This window comes from Salvelinus alpinus, chromosome 35, assembly GCF_045679555.1.
Source record: "Salvelinus alpinus chromosome 35, SLU_Salpinus.1, whole genome shotgun sequence".
NCBI lineage: Eukaryota > Metazoa > Chordata > Actinopteri > Salmoniformes > Salmonidae > Salvelinus > Salvelinus alpinus.
In genome coordinates, this window is record NC_092120.1 from 24,734,690 (window position 1) to 24,757,682 (window position 22,993).

The following is a 22,993-nucleotide window of genomic DNA, read 5'->3' on the forward strand; positions in this document are numbered from 1 at the left end:
ATTTGAGTATTGTGAATTTGATTGTTTAAAAGTGAAATTGAAGACAATAATTCAATTCTGATAAACATTAAAGTGTACAGAACACGTTCCTAATTTTGAGTTGCACACCCTTTTGCCCTCAGAACAGCCTCAATTCGTCAGGGCATGGAATCTACAAGGTGTTGAAAGCATTCCACAGGGATACTGACCCATGTTGACTCCAATGCTTACAACATTCCAGTTGGCTGGATGTCCTTTGGGTGGTGGACCATTCTCGATACACACGGGAAACTGTTGAGCGTGAAAAACCCAGCAGTGTTGCAGTTCTTGACACAAACCGGTGCGCCAGGCACCTACTACCATACCCCGTTCAAAGGCACTTCAATCTTTTGTCTTGCCCTTTCACCCTACACACACAATCCATGACTCAATTGTCTCAAGGCTTAAAAATCATTATTTAACCTGTCTCCACTTTATCTACACGGATTGAAGTGGATTTAACAGGTGACATTAATAAGGGATCATAGCTTTCAGCTAGATTCACCTGGTCAGTCTGTCACGGAAACTCAGTGTATTGTACAGTATATGTTGCATGTGAGCATAATGTATTATGGTTCATTGCCCATACAGATGAATTAACCCAAGCATGGTGTCAAGGGATGATCCTTCAGTATTGAATGAAGAATTATCAAGGGTGTTTTTGAGAACAACAATATTGAGTGCCTTTTTATATTAATGCATTTCAAAAAGAGCTTCTGGTAGATATAAATTCAAACCTGCAATAACGTGGCTTCCACATTTTGTGTTAAATGATGACAGTAGCGAGACAGTAGCATGTCACAAGGAGTGTCTCAGCTAATTTCATAGTTTGGTTATATAGGTACAGTATCTGAAAATTATTTTTCAATAAAATCATCAACATAATCCCATGAAGGTATTAAAAAAAATCATCTTTACAGTATACTTTCTTCACAATTGCAGTAAGATTAGTGCTCATGTTGCCCACTAGGTGGAACTGAAGCGCCTTAAATATTGTTTTCTTTACTGTTATCAGATACCATACTACACAGGAGACTGCAGTACACTACAGCAATGTTATAAGGATATTTTCTAATCAACGGACTGAGGTTGCTCAGAGCTTTACCCTGTGCTCTGAGAAACTTGAGAACTGCGAAGAGTGAACGTGATGTGACCAATAAACCTGTCCTCTGGATGTTGTTGATTGTACAGTATGCTGTTGATCCTTATTGACACCAAAGGTCTCTTTTATTTTGGGAAGTTCACCAGAGGGAGAAATCTTATCTATTTGCTGGGATTATGATAGCATTTCCATCAGATTGCTACTGTAAGGGGACCCCACGGTTCTCACAGCACAATCAGAGATTCGACTGGGGAGGCACTGGGGATGGATGGGGACAGAAGAGGGCCAAAAGGGGGCACTGCAACTTTTTGTTTTTCACTGTAGCCTATCCATGAGTCTATTTATTGTGTACAAAATCAAACCTGCACTTGTTTGATATTCATTGATCATGTTATTTAAAACAACCTGAAGTCACTGAATGTTTCTGAGGAACATGGGACTGAGTTACACTGCCATAGATGTAATATTTAGTTTTTAGGTATCGGTTGTGTAAAAGTAGTCCCAATTGTTGATCCCTTTCCCTTGATGTAAAGACTTCTTTTGGCATTACTCAAATTAAACCACCTTTCAATTGATAGTTTCAGTTAAACATATGCCTTAAATATGACAATTGTCTGACCGGTGATGCTTCATACATTGTTAATTATTGTGGTATGGCCTCTGTGGAAATGTTGATTATGTCCATGACAGAATGCCAAGCACATGACTTGAGTGCTTGGTTAACCCTAAATCTAGTTTTAAAGGGTGTTTGCTTTTCAGGTGTATGGGGTGACACTAGGCAAGTTTCCATAGACCCCTTTCTGTGTTTACAAACATTGCCGCACAAGGGTGACGCGCACAAGTTGGTGGCAGAACAAGGAGTTCGTTTAGAATGCCAGCAAAAAAAACGGTATGAGTGCATTTCACATTACTTTTGGATTATAATTGGATTTTAAGGCTCGTATGAATGTCCTGCTTAATATAATGTATGTGTCATAGCAAATCAACTGCATTAAGACTTCAAACAGTAAAATGGCTCTTTGGCTAGCTTTTGCTACAACCTATGTCAACGAGCGTTAGCATTCTAGCTAACAACTGCTGCATCCAAAATAGTTATTTTGCAAAGATCACAACCAAATATAATCTTAGCGACTGTTCAAGCAAGAATGAAAACATCATTGTAAGCATGTGAGAATCCTAAAAAGTTATTTTGTTTAGAAGTAATAACATAGCCTAGATTTATGTTATTCCTATTCGATTTATTGGCTTCCTATTCCGCAACAAAGCATCCTTTACTCATGCTGCCAAACATACCCTTGTAAAACTGACCATCCTACCAATCCTCGACTTCGGTGATGTCATTTACAAAATAGCCTCCAAAACCCTACTCAATAAATTGGATGCAGTCTATCACAGTGCCATCCGTTTTGTCACCAAAGCCCCATATACTACCCACCACTGCGACCTGTACACTCTCGTTGGCTGGCCCTCGCTTCATACTCGTCGCCAAACCCACTGGTTCCAGGTCATCTACAAGACCCTGCTAGGTAAAGTCCCCCCTTATCTCAGCTCGCTGGTCACCATAGCAGCACCTACCTGTAGCACGCGCTCCAGCAGGTATATCTCTCTAGTCACCCCCAAAACCAATTCTTCCTTTGGACGCCTCTCCTTCCAGTTCTCTGCTGCCAATGACTGGAACGAACTACAAAAATCTCTGAAACTGGAAACACCTATCTCCCTCACTAGCTTTAAGCACCAGCTGTCAGAGCAGCTCATAGATTACTGCACCTGTACATAACCCATCTACAATTTAGCCCAAACAACTACCTCTTTACCTACTGTATTTATTTATTAATTTATTTTGCTCCTTTGCACCCCATTATTTCTGTCTCTACTTTGCACTTTCTTCCACTGCAAACCAACCATTCCAGTGTTTTTTTTAGTTTTTATTTTACTTGCTGTGTTGTACTCACTTCGCCTCCATGGCCTTTTATATTTTTATTTATTTATACATATATTTGTTTGCCTTCACCTCCCTTATCTCACCTCACTTGCTCACATTGTATATAGACTTATTTTTTTTCACTGTATTATTGACTATATGTTTGTTTTACTCCATGTGTAACTATGTGTTGTTGTATGTGTCGAACTGCTTTGCTTTATCTTGGCCAGGTCGCAATTGTAAATGAGAACGTGTTCTCAATTTGCCTACCTGGTTAAATAAATAAATAAATAAATAAATAAATAAAATGTTGAATGAGTGCAGATGGCGTTCTTACTGCCGCGCTTGACGTCAGTGTGTTGTGTACTGGAAAGGGATCTAATGACCCAGGTTTATTCGACAAAAGCAATGTTGCAACAACAACAAAAAAATCATTGCGACGTGTAATGGAAACGGCAGATGTAGAAATGTTCTAAAGATTGAATACATTGATCGGTTCGGCAGGGGTGGATTTTTCTTTTGTTTTAACTTTATTGCAACAAATGATCATGGAAACATTGTTTTTCAAATCAATTATTATTGCCGAATAATTTTGAAGGTAGGCCTACACAGGGCACGTGATTTTATCCCGTAACTATAACACTCCACTTCACATTTGATTCTAAATGCCTACTGCTTGCAAAATCCATTTGTTCAACTATAAAATAATGTTTATTTTCTGGAAAAAGTTTGTCTTGACTTTCAAGAATGCCTGAATTACTTCACATTGCAATTTAAGTTTCACCATCAAATTGTTTTAGCTCTAGATCTAGGTTAGTACAAATTACTGTGGCAATAAGTAGGCACGTGAGAAATATTAGAATATGGCAAATATTAGAAAATTCTTGCATTCTATCCATGCAGGTTTTTGCGGGCTACTTGAGACATGAAACAGATAGGTGGGAGGGCATTCATGCTGTCACCACTTTATTAATGAGCAATTTGCCTAGTAGGATAATGGAAACACTTCAAGCACACTTTTTAATCCACATTCTAGGTTTTTTGCGAAAACCTTTTTTCTAAGGTGTGACGTCATTACGTCCAGCTGTTTTCATCGACACGGTAGTTCAATGGAAACGCACTATGACAGGCAATTGTTGTATTTCATTTCTATGTGAAAGTTCTAAATGTAGAGAACCAAAAAAAAAGTTTATGGAAAAAAATATATTGACAAACTAAACTGGAAAATGTAAAGAACATAAAGGTCCAATACAGATGTTTTTTTTAAATCTCAATATCAAATAATTTCTGGGTAACAATTAAGTACCTTGCTGTGATTATTTTATTAAAGATGCACTATGTTTGTTGCAAAAATTCTAATAGTTCGCCTCATTTCCATTTGTGACAAAAGCAAGTATATAGTAGAGAATCATTGTAATATCTAAACCACTGCAATGTATTTTCCAAAACCAAAAATATTGTATTTTCAACTGTCTGAAGCTGTTATACAAAACCGCAAGTAAAAGACGCAAAAACAAAACTTATGAAGAGGAAGCCTAGAAAAAGCGCACATAGAACAGATCTACTGCTTCTTAGACTTGCTTTCAATGAGAATGACAGATCTATAACACACATGTCTGTGTGAAATTGGTCAAGTCGCCCAAAAAGTTACATATTGCAGCTTTAAAATGGTCTAAAAGAAACAAAAAAAGCTTCTTAGCAATTTCTCAAGCAAGAATTTTGCTTGGACTGAGTGAAGTGAGTGAGTGGGGAGGGTAAAACTGAAAGCTAGCTGTTATTGGCAGAGGTTTGGAACTCTCTTTCTTATTTGTCTGTTAACTAATTCACCAGAAAGGCCAAAACTACATCCCACCAAAACAGGCTGAAATTTCTGGCGGTCTCTTCAAACAGCTCTTACACTAAAATGCCATTATGAAAGTTTTCACAATTTCACAGTATTATTCCAACCTGACTGCACTGGGCCTTTTAAATTGACATTCCCTTCTCATAGCCTTTTCATTGCCACCAAAGCATCTGAGAATGAAATCCATCCCATACTGTAAGATTTTAATTGCCAACAAAGCATTATTAATATTCCCATAAAACACAGTAGTGTGTTGTATGTTTTAGATTGTAAGATTTTAAGTGGGTCTATCTAGAGTACTGTAGATCTAACCCATTTGGCTCACTAGATGATGGATATAGAGATTTGTCTGGTCTGTGCTGGTCTTGGTGCTCTATGTTCCAACCAGAGACTGAGACAGGGCTCCATGCAGCTGCCTGCCTCCTCTGTGTTATTTCCTTCTGGTTTCACTGGCAGACGGGGCATGTTGACTTTGGCTGCTCCTATCACAGACTCCAGTTGGCACAGCCTATGAGTCCTTAGGACATTCTGCCTCTCGTCACTGCTCCTCTCCCTGGCTGGCTTCCCTCAGCTTTCAACTGGTCACAAGGTTTATGCATTGTGTCACAGGCTGACATTGGGAAAAGAGTTCCCAAACAAGTAAAGAGTGGGGCCAGATAATCAAGGCTAGACGACTATAGACAGACACACGATGTATGAGAAGAGCGTTTTGCTTGGATAAAGCTGAACTGTAGATTGGATAAACTGTGGTAGGTGTAAGGTTACTTATGTGAGGGCTGTTAGGCAGAAGCTCATCCTACGCTCTCTGTTGAACTTACAGTACTGCTGGAAAACAGAGTGAACAGTGTTTGGCAGAGTAGAAGTTCTGTGTCGTCACTCAGTGTACGTGCACACTGACCTTGACACATGGCTCTGCTCAGCGGGTCAACTGTGCAGGGGGTCTGTCAGGTCCTATGTTGTCACACACACATGTATACACAAACTTGTACAAAAACACAAATTCCTGTTGATTGTCCCTACACTACATTTCACCCTCAGAGCACACAGTCATTGCAGATAGTCTCTGATGTGAATAGAAGTGGGATAGTCTATCTGGACCATATAACCTATTCCTCTACAAACCTGTTATGGCCTTTTCGTTCTTAATTGCTTCAGTCTCGTAAGACACACAAAGGTTTTTAAAAATAACTGTTCTCAAGTTCTGGAACCTCCTGCAAACCTCCACAATGTTTCTCCTTTCTGTCTCCCACATTCTCCCTAATGAAAAATGTACAGTGTACTCGTCTCAGAGCTTGCACAGAATAAAACTCCCACTCAGTTCACCTTCAGATGGCTCATCCAGGCTCTCTAGCTCGCTTGCTTTCTCTCACAGAAAAACTAAACCAAAGAATAGATATCAGATACACACAAACACCTTCACATATTAATCATCACCTCATAAACTCCAGCTATCGAAAATGTCAACTCTAGTGGAGCTGTAGTGTACAGGGGAAACGTCTTCTCAATGACAATGCATCTCAGATGGGCTGAGAGCTTCTCCATATTCCCTTCCCTCTGTAGCCATCAGTTTCACCGGCATAAATCCCACCTTAATTTCCTTGTGGGATAATTGGTGTAATTTGTAGGCGAATGATAGATAGCATAACGAACCATTCCGTGGTAGTCCCCCGCCGTGCTTGGTTGAGCCTCAATGGCATTGTTCAAAACAGACTGTGTTTCCTAGTTACTGCGACCCCAGAGAGTGACTCTGTCTGTCCTTATCTACTGTAGTTAGAGAGACTTTCACAGCTAAGCTTAACCCACGGAGCTCTCCTCCCTTTCTTGCCATTTAGATCAAGTATGCACAGGGGTCTATTCAGAAGGGTGCAACATTACAAACTGTTCAGAAGGAAATACACTGAGTATACCAAACATTAGGAACACCTTAGTTGGCCTCTGAGGGCCCTTTTGCCCTCAGAACAGCCTCAGATCGTCAGGGCATGGACTCTACAAGGTGTCGAAAGTGTCATCCTCTGAATGGTACACACACAATCCATGACTCAACTGTCTCAAGGCTTAAAAATCATTATTTAACCTGTCTTCTCCCCTTTATCTACACTGATTGAAGTGGATTTAACAAGTGACATCAATAAGGGAGCATAGCTTTCACCTGGTCAGTCTATGTCATGGAAAGAGCAGGTGTTCTTAATTTTTTATATACTCAGTATATTTTAAAGAACAAATACGTTTTTCTGTACGGTAGCATAGGGAATTGTCTTCATCTATTCATTACATTTCTATCTTCAACATTCATGTTTCACCTCATTAGACCCCAGATCTTCATCAGAGTTTTCTCCTCTGCAGTCTTTTTGAAATGTCAACCCTTTTCCTGTTGGATTCATTCATTGTGCAAGATAGTCAGTTGGAATTTTTCACATCATGAACTCCATTTCGATGTTACAGAAAAACAGGTCCATTAACAATAATCTCCTAAGGATAATTCATAGTCTCCAGCCATATCATATTGATTTGGATAAGACCCCTGACCACCACTAATTACAGAATGACTGGGAAACCCTGTCTGATGAGTAATTGCATTTTAAGTGTGGGATCCAGGCACACTGAATTACACTGCACAGAGGAGGAGCTAATTCAGTTTAGGCCCTGCTGGCATATCTATGCTGGAAACATTTAGATCCCAATTAGGCCTCTCTAGGATGAGGAACCTGGCGCTAGGTTAGGGGGTGGGAGGGAGCTGCCTGGTAGATAGGGTCTGTGTCAGGCCCCCTCAACTAGATTCACTCTGACAGGGAGGCCCAGTAGGACTGGTCCAAAACTGTAACTCATCCACCATGGGTTCTGCTGAAGGTATACTGATTGGGTATCAAGTGGAGCTGTACCAAGTCATACATTTTAATTTCATACTTATGGTTATACTATATTTCCATTGGTTCTGTATTTCCATCCTTCACACTCCTATCCCCTGTAGATCCCGTGTGTGTGTGTGTGTGTGTGTGTGTGTGTGTGTGTGTGTGTGTGTGTGTGTGTGTGTGTGTGTGTGTGTGTGTGTGTGTGTGTGTGTGTGTGTGTGTGTGTGTGTGTGTGTGTGTGTGTGTGTGTGTGTGTGTGTGTGTGTGTGTGTGTGTGTGTGTGTGTGTTGGCTGCAGTACAGATCTCGCTCTAGTGCTGGCAGGCAGTGAGTGCTGTGCGCATGCTCTGGCCAGCTCAGAGGAGCTGCTAATGTAGTTATACAACAGGCAGTGCAGCTGGCGTCTGCTGAGTGCCAGGCCAGCCTGGTTACGTAAGCCTGTCAGAGTCATATTGTAGCAGCACGGAGAGCTCACACCACAGTGTGTTCCTGCACCAGCTTCTGCGTCTCCCACCGTCTCTTGCTCTGTCTATCGCTCCCTCAAACTCTGCTTCTCTTCCTCCCTATTGCCCTCCCTCTATTTTTTTCTCTCCCTTTCTCTCTCTGTCCTTCCCTCCCATCTCTTTCTGTTGAGGTTCTGGAGTCAACTGAGGGAACGAAGGCTGAACATGCTAGAGGATGCAGATGCATAGACTTAACATGGCTCAGGGGGGTATGTGCACAAAGGTATTTTTTTATATAAACATCATGACTGCACGCTATTGCGAGAGAATAAACAAGCAAGCGTCCCCTCACCCCCATGGCTTGTCTGCGTCGCCATGGCACCATTTGACATGAAGTGACAGGGGCAAGCGTGCCGTGACTCACCACCTAAGAGCTCTGATGTCCACTGACCTTTAAACGTCTGGTTGGCCCCCTGAGGGGCCGTCCCTTTACTGACCATGTTCCTCACAGCACTGCCATCCCACACCATCACCACAACACTGCATCAGAGCCACAACAATTAATGGGTGGCATGGGTCACACTTCCTGAAGTCCCCTAGTATGGATTATTAGTGTGTGGCCAGTGCCCAACTACTACGGGGAGCATGGGTTACACTTTAAGGTCCCCTTGATATGAAGGGGAGAGAGGCAAGCTGTGTGGAAGAGCTGCTGCCAGACAGGAAATGAAAGTAATGTACATTTGCAATTGTGATGCACACAGAGGTCCTTTCTTATCATTTACATAGTTACTTTGACGACTATCTCTGTGTCACACAGGCTGTAAATGTGCAATCACCGTTTGGGCATGCAACATGTATGCACGCACGCATGCACACACACTTCTTTAGTCTCAGAGTCTGAGTTAGAGAGAACAAGAAAGAGCGAAAGAAGAGAGGAGAGTTTTACTTCCAAAGAAGAGTGGCCCAAAGAATGGCCCAAAGAACAGTGGGCAATGTACACTGCAGTTTGACTATGGAAGCAGGAGAGGGCTGGCCATTAAACATTCTGGGTAAATGCCAGATGGGCTGGTCCATTTTTAGCACAGTGGGCCTGTCTAACTTGGATTTCTTTTGCTCAAAATTATAATTATATGGCTTATAATGGTGGCCTCAAATTAAAAGAAATTGTCAGATTTAGAAATGCCAGGGCCTATTTCGTGTCTCAGTCTGCCCCTTTCCGGAAGAGAACATAAATCAAAATGTTTCATGATTTACTAGACCTGACTAGTTTGCTGCTCTTTTAACAGTTTTAATAAAGTGTCATTAATCCTGCCCCACAGTTTACTATGGTGAAAAAAAATATGCCTTAATGTATTCCTCTGTATGTTTTCAACCACTGAGTATAACTGCGCAAAAGCAACACAGGAACAGAGGTTTGTGAAAATAGGCATTAAGCTTAACTCTACGTTGTAGCGACCTTAGTGGCGCAACGGTCTAAGGCACCGCATCTCAGTGCTAGAGGCGTCACTACAGCCACCCCGGTTCGAATCCAGGCTGTATCACAACCGGCCGTGATTGGAAGTCCCATAGTGTGGCACACAATTGACCGAGCGTCGTCCGGGTTTATTTTTTTTAATGTAATTTAATCTTTAGGCGTAACTGCTAAGGTTCAGGTTGACAGTCGCTGGATCAGGGTTCCTGTCCTAACCCTAACCCTAACCTCTGAATTTGCTACAATAAAATAAAATATATCTTTACTGTGCAGTCTACAGGTAATGTACATTCTTTACCTTGCTCTTTTCTCTGAACCTCCCTTCACTCTCACTCTAGGGAAGGGGTTAATTGAATCGAGACACACATGTATCTGTGGCTTACCCCTGTAATAGTCCCTTTGTGGGCAATGCATTATGTTGCCATTGATGATCGGTTAAGTGATTTAAACTTGCAAGGAGGCCACAAGCCTAGAGTTAGCTTGAATCAAAGTTGGCAGCAACCCGTCAACTCCCCACGTACAATCAACTAGTAGGCTATTGTAACCAGAATGTGAGTGATGGTGGTGAGGGAGGTCATAATTCTTGAACACTGGGGGATCCTCTGTTCTAATTGATGCTTTGGATCTTGATGTAATTTGTGGTGGGTATAGAGCTTGCCAGCTTGTAGTACTAAAAAACAGAAATGAGTTAACTCTGGTTCGTTCAGCCATTCCTATGGGGGGAAAGAATGGGGTTTTGGTATAAATGCTGAAAATAAGGTCTGAGGTTTACTCAGGCTTTGGACCTTATACATTTTGTTCTATGAGATAATATTAGTGAATTAACATGACCTTTATGAATTATGAAGCCTTTATGTGCTTTATGTGCTTGTTTTGATTACATAACGTCAAGAAAACGATGCGTTTTTATGATTTTGATGGCCAGATAGCTAGCAACAATGACAAGAAATTGTCGTGGCGAATTTTAAGTGGCTCGTTCCAGCTCGTTTGATCTTGTTCTTGATACCATGTCGTGTATTGAGGTGTTTTAACTGTCACATCTATGCTAATATGGCTAACTAACCAACAACTGTAACAATATATTTGCGAGACAAGTTGTAACGTCCTGACCAGAGTTCTTATGTGTTTTGCTTGTTTCCTGTCTCTGTGTTTGTGTTCTGCACCAGATAGGACTGTCTCGACTTTCACGTTTGTTATTTTGTTATTTGTTAATGTTCATCGTTTATCGTCTTAAACATGTTAAACATGTTGAACAATAACCACGCTGCATTTTGGTCCAAGTGCTCATTGTGCCACCCTTATTTCTGTTTTCCATATAGTTTACATGTTATTAACAATCTAAGCCAAGCCTGTCTGTTTTGCCGCATCGGTTTTGTTACTAAACAACCAACCCGTCTATAAGCTATGCTTCAGAGAAGGTTTCATAGAGGGCTTCTTGTTGCTTGGGCATTGGTCCATTGCAGGAAGTGTCATCCATCAAGGTGTATGGCTGGTGCTTTCGTTTCCACATTTATCCCATTTTGTGTGACTTGCTTCAGCTCTTTGAAAGTATTTGTACGCTTTGATAGTAGTGGAAAAAGTTTAAAACATTTTAATTAAGTGAAGCGGTGAAATATAGTCAAAGTTCAGTATATTAAAATATCTGGTCTGATTACTTTGATAGACTATATCAACCTTATTACTTATTATTACTTATTACTTTGTATTACCTTATTACTTTGGACTGCGTTGAACGCTGAGCTGTAGTCAATGAATTGCATTCTCACATAGGTGTTCCTTTTGTCCAGGTGGGAAAGAGCAGTGTGGAGTGCAATAGAGATTGCATCGTCTGTGGATCTGTTTCGCCGGTATGCAAATTGGATTGGGTCTAGGGTTTCTGGGATAATGGTATTGATGTGAGCCATTACCAGCCTATCAAAGCACTTCATGGCTATGGACGTGAGTGCTACGGGTCTGTAGTCATTTAGGCAGGTTGCCTTAGTCTTCTTGGGCACAGGGACTATGGTGGTCTGCTTGAAACATGTTGGTATTACAGACTCAATCAGGGACATGTTGAAAATGTCAGTGAAGACACATGCCAGTTGGTCAGCACACGTCCTGGTAATCCGTCTGGCCCCGCGGCCTTGTGATTTTTGACCTTTTTAAAGGTGAGCCGACGTGTCTGGAACAGCTGATGCTCTCATACATGCCTCAGTGTTGTTTGCCGCGAAGCAACGTAAAACGTTGCTAAGTTTCATTTTAGTTGGATGATGATATAATTATTAGAAAGTTCAGGCTATTATTTGGGGAGAGAAATATGATGGTGCATCTAGTGATGACAGCACTTGAAATTATTTTTGTGGTAGTTGAAGAACTATGTAGAGTAGGTTCGTATGTAGAGCTACAGCTAGCTATCACTAGGTCTATCTAATAAATAAGCTCTTTAGGCTAACAGTGATCACTGAAAAGTACATTTTCTGAAGGAAAGTATGTTTTAAAGTATGGTTTTGAAATAACTTCTAGTCGTGATAGTGTCTGCAGTATTAATGGTGGTGAATGGTTATAGTTGAAAAGGTAGGTTGATTGATTGGATGGCTGATATGGTAGCCTTAACATGTGAGTTAGTTTGCTGTTTAAAGCTTGAACGTTTCAAGAGTTACAATTGTTGATGTTGGGTGTTATATATTAATCTATGCACACTTATGTAGTTATAATTTATAGTGCAGACCAGAGCTAGACAAGCGCTAGTGCAAACCAGAGCTAGCTAGCTACACCTAAGACCAGAGCTAGACCAGAGCTAGTGCAGACCACAGCAGTAGTTGTGTGGTCAGTATTTGTGGTCAGTAGTTGTGTTGTTGGGATTATTAGTTGTGTGGTTCAGTAGAATTGAGGTCAGTGGTCAGTAGTTGTGTTGTTGTGGTCATTAGTTGTGTGGTTCAGTAGATTTATGGTCAGTAGTTGTGTGATTGTGGTCAACAGTTTTGGTAAGTAGTTGTGGTTTGTAGTTGTGTGGCCAGTAGTTGTCAGTAGTTTTGGTAAGTAGCTGGGGTCAATAGTTGTGTTCAGGAGTGGTTAGTAGTTGTGGTCAGTAGTTTTGCAGTTGTGGTCAGTAGTTTTGTGGTTGTGGTCATTTAATTGTGTGGTTCAGTAGTTGTGTGGTCAGAAGTTGTGTAGTTGTGGACAGTAGTTTTTGTCTTACTTGTTGGGAGTGGTCAAAACAGCAGTTGTTTCAACAACACAAAAGGAGTTGATGCGCTTGCTAAGCTAGCTGTAACATAATAATAATAATATTAATAATAATAATAATAATGTATAGTGCAAACAAGAGCTAGACCAGAGCTAGTGCAAACCTGAGCTACCTAGCTATGCCCAGGACTAGTGCTGGACCGGAGCTAGTGCAGACCAGAGCAGCAGTTGTGGTCAGTAGTTGTGTGGTTTAGTAGTTGTGGTCAGTAGTTGTGTGGTTATGGTCAGTCGTTGTGTTCAGTAGTGGTCACTAGTTGTGTGGTTGTGGTCAGTAGTTTTGTTAAGTCAGAACATGCTGGCAAACGTTTGTGCTATGAAACTAAATAAATACTGCGCTCTGACACTCAACTTCTTTGCTAGATTCATGATAGTATTGTTAGACAAAGCAAGGAAAGTTAATTTCAAAACGTGATGTTGTTCTATTGGAATGTGCAGCTATTTTTGGTAATGAATCTGCTAGCATCTGACATTACTTACTGCATCTTTAATGAAAGCTGTTGATGGGTTACTAAAACACCTTTATTTCTTGACTGGTGGAAGCTATTCCGGTTCTGATTTGAAAAGCAGATAAGTAGAGGACGATTTCATATGCTCTACTTTTTTGTCTTACTTGTTGGGAGAGTGGTCAAAAAGTGTTTCAAAAAGTTAGGGGAAAAAAGCAGTTCATGCAGTTACTAAACTAGCTGTACCGTTTGATTGGAATAAGATATTTTTGTTCTGAGTTCAGATTTGAATAGCAGAGAAGTATATGAAGATTGCATTCCCTTTAACTTTTTGGGAAATGTATCAATATTTCTGTTGTTAATAAAAAGTTAGAGGAAATGTTGTTGATGCGGCTAGCAAAACAGCTGTATTGTTTTATCAGTAGAATATATTTTTGTTCTGACTTCAGATTTGAAAAGCAGAGAAGTAGAGGAAGATTTCATTCACCCTCACTTTTTGTCTAATTACACTGAACAAAAATGCAACATGTAAAATGTTGGTCCCATGTTTCATGAGCTGAAATACGCACAAAAAGCTTATTTCTCTCAAATGCTGTGCACAAATTTGTTTACATCCCTTTGACAAGACAATCCATCCACCTGACAGGTGTGGTATAGCAAGAAGCTGATTAAACGGCATGATCATTACACAGGTGCACCTTAATGAAATGGCTCTAAAATGTGCCGTTTTGTCATACAACACAATGCCACAGATATCTCAAGTTTTGAGGGAGTGTGCAATTGGCATTCTGACTGCAGGAATGTCCACCAGAAATGTTGCCAGAGAATTACATTTTCATTCTTCCAGCATAAGCCACCTCCAACATTGTTTTAGAGAATTTGGCAGTAGGTCCAAACAGCCTCACAACTACAGACCAAGTGTATGACATTGTGTGGGCGAGAGGTTTGCTGATGTCAACGTTGTGAACAGAGTGCCCCATGGTGGTGGTGGGGTTATGGTATGGGCAGGCATAAGCTATGGACAACGAACACAATTGCATTTTATCGGTGTCAATTTGAATGCACAGAGATACTGTGACGAGATCCTGAGGCCCATTGTTGTGCCATTCATCTGCCGCCATCACCTCATGTTTCAGCATGATGATGCACAGGCCCATGTCACAAGGATCTGTACACAATTCCTGGAAGCTGAAAATGTCCCAGTTCTTCCATGGCCTGCATACTCACCAGGCATGTCACCCATTGAGCATGTTTGGGATGCTCTGGATCGACGTGTATGACAGCGTGTTCCAGTTAGTGGTCAAGGTAGCTAATTTGTTTCAAAAGTCACAATGTTTACTCATTGTCTCATGCTTAGAATCTGCTCCCCCATTGTTATAATTGTATATAATGGCAATTCATTCAACATTGGGCAGTTAGCTAAATTAGTTGATGTGGTGACTAAAACAGCTGCATCTCTTGATTGGTAGTAGATATTTATGTTCTTATTTCCAGATTTGAATAGCAGAGAAGTAGAGGAAGATTTCATACATTCAAAGTGTTTGTCTAAAGTGCTGGGAAAGGGGTCAAAACAGCAGTTGTTTGAAAATGTTGTTGAAGCGGTTACTAAAAAGCGTTTGATCCGTAGAAGTTTAAATGGCGTTTCTAACTTAAACGGTGTAAGAGCAGAGCACAGAAGAATAATAATAAGTATGACGATGATTTAAAGTCAGGACTTTTGCTTCGCAAGTCGCACCTAATAAGAAGTATGACTCCTACAGACAAACGTTCACATGTCCTTTACCATAGTGCGCTTATTGGAGCTGTCCTTTGTGACTGAGACTGGTAAAAGTGTACATTAAAAACAATGTACATGTGTTGATAGCTAGGCATTCAAATAAGAATCTTTCTTGATACATTTGAACGGAGGTCTAGTTGTGACCACAACCGGACTAGATTGTGAACGGCTCTTGGCGGAATGCATTGCTTGACTGCCGTGAGAGTGATTCCCCGTTTACATTGTTACTTATTTCATTACACCAGTATGTCATCTTCACAGAGTCTTGTCCCGCTACTGAATGGACAAGTGTACTGTTTGTAGCGTAAGATGGAGGAGAGCTTGTTTCTCGTCAGAGATCGCATTTATTTTGGGAGATTGCAAAATATGACCTTTTCATTCAAGACAGGATACATACACTGCTCAAAAAAATAAAGGGAACACTAAAATAACACATCCTAGATCTGAATGAATGAAATATTCTTATTAAATACTTTTTTCTTTACATAGTTGAATGTGCTGACAACAAAATCACACAAAAATTATCAATGGAAATCAAATTTATCAACCCATGGAGGTCTGGATTTGGAGTCACACTCAAAATTAAAGTGGAAAACCACACTACAGGCTGATCCAACTTTGATGTAATGTCCTTAAAACAAGTCAAAATGAGGCTCAGTAGTGTGTGTGGCCTCCACGTGCCTGTATGACCTCCCTACAACGCCTGGGCATGCTCCTGATGAGGTGGTGGATGGTCTCCTGAGGGATCTCCTCCCAGACCTGGACTAAAGCATCCGCCAACTCCTGGACAGTCTGTGGTGCAACGTGACGTTGGTGGATGGAGCGAGACATGATGTCCCAGATGTGCTCAATTGAATTCAGGTCTGGGGAACGGGCGGGCCAGTCCATAGCCTCAATGCCTTCCTCTTGCAGGAACTGCTGACACACTCCAGCCACATGAGGTCTAGCATTGTCTTGCATTAGGAGGAACCCAGGGCCAACCGCACCAGCATATGGTCTCACAAGGGGTCTGAGGATCTCATCTCGGTACCTAATGGCAGTCAGGCTACCTCTGGCGAGCACGTGGAGGGCTGTGCGGCCCCCCAAAGAAATGCCACCCCACACCATGACTGACCCACCGCCAAACCGGTCATGCTGGAGGATGTTGCAGGCAGCAGAACGTTCTCCACGGCGTCTCCAGACTCTGTCACGTCTGCCACATGTGCTCAGTGTGAACCTGCTTTCATCTGTGAAGAGCACAGGGCGCCAGTGGCGAATTTGCCAATCTTGGTGTTCTCTGGCAAATGCCAAACGTCCTGCACGGTGTTGGGCTGTAAGCACAACCACCACCTGTGGACGTCGGGCCCTCATACCACCCTCATGGAGACTGTTTCTGACCGTTTGAGCAGACACATGCACATTTGTGGCCTGCTGGAGGTCATTTTGCAGGGCTCTGGCAGTGCTCCTCCTGCTCCTCCTTGCACAAAGGCGGAGGTAGCGGTCCTGCTGCTGGGTTGTTGCCCTCCTACGGCCTCCTCCACGTCTCCTGATGTACTGGCCTGTCTCCTGGTAGCGCCTCCATGCTCTGGACACTACGCTGACAGACACAGCAAACCTTCTTGCCACAGCTCGCATTGATGTGCCATCCTGGATGAGCTGCACTACCTGAGCCACTTGTGTGGGTTGTAGACTCCGTCTCATGCTACCACTAGAGTGAAAGCACCGCCAGCATTCAAAGTGACCAAAACATCAGCCAGGAAGCATAGGAACTGAGAAGTGGTCTGTGGTCACCACCTGCAGAACCACTCCTTTATTGGGGGTGTCTTGCTAATTGCCTATAATTTCAATCTGTTATCTATTCCGTTTGCACAACAGCATGTGAAATTTATTGTCAATCAGTGTTGCTTCCGAAGTGGACAGTTTGATTTCACAGAAGTGTGATTGACTTGGAGTTACATTGTGTTGTTTAAGTGTTCCCTTTATTTTTTTGAGCAGTGTATATTGTTTCAGGTGATAATGAAACATGTTTTGTTTAGTTACTTGTTTCTCTAACTTTATAGCAAGTCAATCTAGCTTGCAATGCAGAGCAGGTTGAAGATATATTTGATTTTATTTCACCTTTATTTAGATACATTGTACCTAGCGACCACCACCTAATAATTATCATCAAAAACAAACATCATTACCATCACAATAAACTTAAAATGGAGGCAACAGTCATATAATTGGCTTAACAGCCAATTTGTATTATTTAACATTACTATTAAAATAGTACTCATAGGAATGGGTAATTGTTTACAAGTTGCTAGCTATCACATAAAGCCATCACCAAAATTCACATATTTTCATCTTCTTCTGTGGTTTGACGGACTCTGGCTGGACTGAAGATGATGCAAAGTTTGACAAATTTAAAGTATGTGGCATCCATCCAGTGTTGCCAACTCATTTTCAGGAGAAGTTGTTAGAGGCAGGTCGATTTGTTGCTAAAAGTTGCTAAATGATGTTGTGATGTCATTGCACGATGACGTCATTACATAATCACGTTACTCAAATTGACTGGCCATCTCGGTGAAAAATATGACTTGACATTTGTTAGTTTAGATTTTTTTATTTGTAAAAGTAATATAAACACAACACATTTTATATGATCACATATTTTTATTTTTAAACACAACACATTGAATTATTGAACAATTACACATTATTGAACAATTACATTTTATTTTATTTTTAACTAGTAGACCTACACATTCTGAACAAATATAATTTTAAGCAGTGTATTGGTAGTTAGTTAACATGCTACCTAACTGATCAACAGTTATAGGTACAAGCTAATAACAAGGTATATATGCTATCTTATTGAACAAGCAACTTAACTCAAATAATGATGTGTGCGCTAGGCATCTCTCTCCAGCTCTCTCCAGGTTGCTGTGCTGCTTGGCTGGCTAGCTGATCAATGGTTTCCTCCAGATATTGCCACTGTTCTCGCACACACTGCAGTACACACTGCCACCATCAGCTGTGTGTCTCCGCCAGTATCAGAAAGTACTGTAAATATGATGAATCATAGATTGGCAAGGAAATCCTCTTCATCTTCACTGTCCAACTGCATTGTCACAGAGCTGGAACCAGCAGTAGAGTATGGAGTGGCCTTAAAGCTGTATGCTGCTGTGGTGCCAAATTGCTGCAGAACTAAACTTCAGTTTATGCTGGTAACAGGTATCACCAGCCAGCTTCAGTCCATACCGCACCAGTAGTATGGGAGTTGAGAGTGTGCAGTGACATTCTATTTCTTAACTTTGACTTGACCACACTCACTTGGCTGAACAGCCGTTCAACCTCCGCATTCGAGTGTTGCAAGGAGAGGGCAGCGAGTGTAGCTTTGCACAGTTCTTCAAATGGACTTGACCCGGAAGAGTCTGTGTAGTTATTGACTTCACTCCAAAACTCGACTGTATTTTCAGTTGAGTCCCACCTAAACAGATGGATGTTTCTCCATTGGGAAAATATTTGATCAATTGTTTGGGGCTGGTATCCCAGTAGCTCAGCTACTTTAATAATTTCAGTGGTGCCTTTATTGTGCTTTAGCGTTTCCTTAACACTGAACAAGGCCATGTTTCGCAAGGCTTCAAGGTTGTCTGGGAGCTTTGCTTGCAGCTCCTTGCTTAAAGCAACAATGTAGTTGATGCACTGTCTCCGAATGGCCTTTTTGTCCTCTGGCGCAAGACTGAGTTGGTACACCGTGCTCTCGAAAAGGTACCCAAGGTATGGTGATTGACTGAGATGTCCATCAATGGCATCCTTCAGGACATAAATTTTTGCCATAGGGTTGACTACTCTGCTGCAAATTGATGTTAAGAGGTGTACCAGATTGTCCAAAAGCTAGACAGGATCTGTTTGCTCTCCCTCAAATGACTTCACTGCAACTTGTACATCGGACAGGATTGATTTCAAGAATGTCAGGTAGACATAGTTGGTCTTGTCCATGTACATGGCGTGGAGCACATGCGCCATGAAGCAACGCTCAATGGCCTTGGTCAACTCAAAGTGGAGTTTCAGTTCTTCCCACTGGCTCAATATACGAGTTACCGCAGGCTCAATGGATAGCCAACGAGTGCGTACAAAGCATACACTGCTTTGTACACCTCGTGCCGTTTTGGGGAAATCGAAAACCAATTGCAGGTTTCCCTGATTACGTACTCAACACTCCTAGGGATGGTTTCTTTGGATGCTGCACTGACAGCCAATTGTAAAGAATGGCACACACAGCGGATGAGTACCAAATTGGGAAATGCACGTTCTTCCTTTAAAATCTTGTCCACCCCGTTGTGCACCTCAGTCATCACAGACGCATTATCAGTGCCAATACCCTGAAGATTCTCTTTTTTAAGGTTACACTGAAATACAGCTCAACGGATCGAACACGACATCAACTCACCGGAGACGAACTTCTGACCCCCCTACATCTGATGTTACTCTTTTGAGAAATAAGGAGCCAGTATCCCCCCTAATCATTTCTGTGCACTTGGTGCGGTGCATTTGGAAGTTTGTTGCTGCCACAGAATCTGAAGAGGCAGCTTTGCAAGCCATACCTAAATGGTCGCATGCTAGCAGCGAACAATGCTCCGCAATGGCCATTGCCATAGTAGCTTCTGCTCTTTTGCAGTTATCCACTTTCTTAACCAACTGTGGTAATGTAGACTGCGTTGTGGGGTTGTACGGTTTTGATTTATTTATATGCTTTGCTGTAAAAACAATGTTTTTTTGATGTCATACATTTTTGCAAGCATATCTGATTTGCAGTACGCACAGTATGCCCAACAATCATCCCCAATTACTGGCTTCAGCCACCCTTTAAATTCAGGGTACAGACTCCGACTCTTTTCTGTACTTCTGGCTGTACAATTTTGATTGAGACATGTTAATTGATGTTGTAAGTTATGTTCAAGATTTGCACCCACCATGCAACCCACTGTTGCACCCACCATGCGTCATGTCCGCAATGGTCATGTGAGGTGAAATGTGTATATTTTGGGATGTGAACACTGTGTTTGACCAGACGAAGATCCATTTCGGATCAAAACGTTGTCAATAAGTGGTGAATTGGGAGCTTTAACTTGTTCTATACTAGTATTCTTTATTAGCCCAGCACCTATGTTTTTAAGGATGTGCATATGACCACAAACTTTCCTTTCTAAACATAGCAATGTGAATGCAAAGAGGACTTGGTCCACAAAATAGTTGATGTGAACTGGCAAAAGAGTTGAGTCCTCATTCAAAGGAAAGGGCAATGTGAATACAAATAGAACTGAGTTATTTTGCTCTTTTTTTTACCCCAGAGTTCACTCTAAAGAGGACTGAGATCGGTTCTTTTAAAGAGAACTATATGTGAAAACACCCTTAAATAGCTGAGCAGTATACCAATGTGTTATACCCTCTAAAGTGCTGGGAAAGTGGTGAAAATGTCAGTTTGTAAAAGTTGAGACAAAAAGTAGTTGTGGTGACTAAGCTGTCTTTTTTATTGGTAGCAGATAATTATGTTCTGATTCCTGATTTGAATAGCAGATAAGTAGACCAATATGTCACACCCTAAGTTTTTGTCTAAAGTTCTGTGACAGTTGTAAAAATGTCAATTGTTTGGAAGTAGAGTTTAGATTTCATATGCTTTCTGTTTAACTTGTTGGGAAAGTGTTCAGTGTAGCATATTTTTGTCAAAAGTTGTGTTGTTCACAGTGAATGGTATGTTGGAAGTCTGGGAGTTGATTATATCACAACAGGACCTTTAGAATGTTGAAGGAATCCCATGAAAATGAATGAAGATGGACAAAAAAGGACAAAAAGCTTAATAGTTATAAAAGTATAAAAGATCAAAAAGTTGTACACACACACACACACACACACACACACACACAGAGGTCCTGACCGGTCTGCACATTTTAAAGTTTGAATGAGGTGTTTAGCTTAAAGCTGCAATATGTAACTTTTTGGATGACCCAATTTACATAGAAATATCAATTATAGATCTGTCATTCTCATTGACAGCAAGTCTAAGAAGCGATAGTAGATATGTTCTATGTGCGCTATTTCTATGATTAGTGTGATTAAGTTTAATTTTTGCATCTTTTGCTTTTGGTTTTATACACCAGCTTCAAATACCTGAAAATGCAATATTTTTGATTATGTTAAATATATTTCACAGCGGTTTAGATGATACAATGATTTTCTACACTATACATAAACTGAGATTAGGTAAACGTCGTTTTCCAGGTAGTAATTATAAGAAGTATGACGAATATTTAAAGTGGGGACTTTTGCTTCACAAGTCCCATCTATTTAAAATGTCCTAGCAAGCCAGGCCAATGGGAGACGAGGAAAGGGGGCGGGATCCTTTTGACGTCTCGTGCGGCGGCGCTGAGTGTTTGCTTAGCGCGAGATTGTGTTTTTGTTGTTCTAATCAGCTGAATGTGGCTTCGTAGTTCCAGTTTGACAAGGCGTAGGGAAAGCCCCCCCAGTTTGTTTAGTGCCAGATCTGCACTGCACACACCGCGACACAACTGAGGAAATGCGGACTTCTGGCCCTTTCGCTACAGTACCCACACCGTAGCAAGCTGGTAAGTAGTGCTAAACGGTGTAACTTCACGCTATGTATTTTAGTCTTTCGAATGACCGGGTTCGTGAATAATTTGATGCCATTATGTTCAAGCTCTATGAAATAAGAAGAAATATGGCAGTTGTAGGCTAATGCTGTGAAGTGGAGGACTTTGACACTCACTCTATTTTTCCAATATTTGAGCTGCTCAAGATTCAAGTTGCCTAATCTCAGTGTGAAGTGGACAGTATTACATTGCTACTGTAACGGTATTGGAACTGTAGTACATGCCGTGAATTGAATTGCACTTCCTGACTGTCAAATCACAGAGTTTCTAAACCCAGAGTCACAACATCGCAAGACTTTCGGGAACGCTTGCGAAACAGACCAACAGACCAGTTCCAGGTTTGGTGTTTGACAACTCAATGAGAGTAATTCTTCCTTAGTTAATGTTCTCGAAATGTAAAGGTACCAGCTTGATTCGAGCCAATCTCTTAAATAGTTGAACACTCCAGCCTCTTGAAGGTGACAAACTAACGTTTTCATTTAATTCAGAAACAACTTCATATCGAAGGAGGGCCTTTATCTGACGGCCTGCACATGCGTAGTTTGGCGCGAGACGACCGTTAGACCATTTACGTGTTTCTGCGCATGAGTTTCGCGAGCTAACATCGCCATGACATCGCCAAGTGTGATCGTGGATCTCTACTGAACAAGCAGTTTCTGCCTATACATTTACATTTAAGTCATTTAGCAGACGCTCTTATCCCTATCTTCATACTGTACTGTCTTTGATCAAATTCTGAATATGTTATGTTATTATTGATAGGAATGTTGAATGTGTTGTATTTTGACATAGGATAAAATAAGAATATGCTATATATTTGACATGCGCGCAACTGTCCGTTGAAAACAGACCGTTTTTTTTGTAATATAGCCTAATATCGTGCATTTCTAGTATCAATTGTGTGCGTAAAATAAATGTTATTTGTGTATTTGTGTTTTTTTGGTTACATTCTTGTGCATTCGGGAAAAAGAAGGGTGGCAAAAAATCGTTCGGCCTACCTGCCTTCATTCACCAACGTCAAGTCTGACCATTTATATGAATTAATGTGCTAACTTGCTCAACATAGTCTTGATGATTGCAGTTGATCATGTTATACAGTGAATAATAGCTTAGAATAGTCTACATAGGCCTACATCTGCCAAGATGCGAGTTCTAGAAATATCATCTTGCAATGTGAAAGCAAAGAATGCATTCAACCAGTTTTGGCTTACGTATATGCCAGTTATCTATTGATGATGAATTCTGGAGAGCGCCCACTGCCCAGAAT

The 22,993-nt window shown here is 41.2% G+C and overlaps 1 protein-coding gene across 2 annotated transcripts in view; it reads left to right on the forward strand.

Moving 5' to 3' along the window:
- The first annotated feature begins 21,461 nt into the window (after nt 1–21,461).
- Nucleotides 21,462–22,993, forward strand: part of LOC139564167 (transcription factor HIVEP3-like) — a 94,425-nt gene continuing 92,893 nt past the window's right edge. The window contains exon 1 of one of the 2 annotated variants that reach the window (XM_071383412.1): nt 21,462–21,681. The gene's annotated coding sequence lies outside the window, so the exon portion shown is untranslated. The remainder of the gene's footprint in view (nt 21,682–22,993) is intronic. The other variant, XM_071383411.1, reaches the window with a different exon arrangement.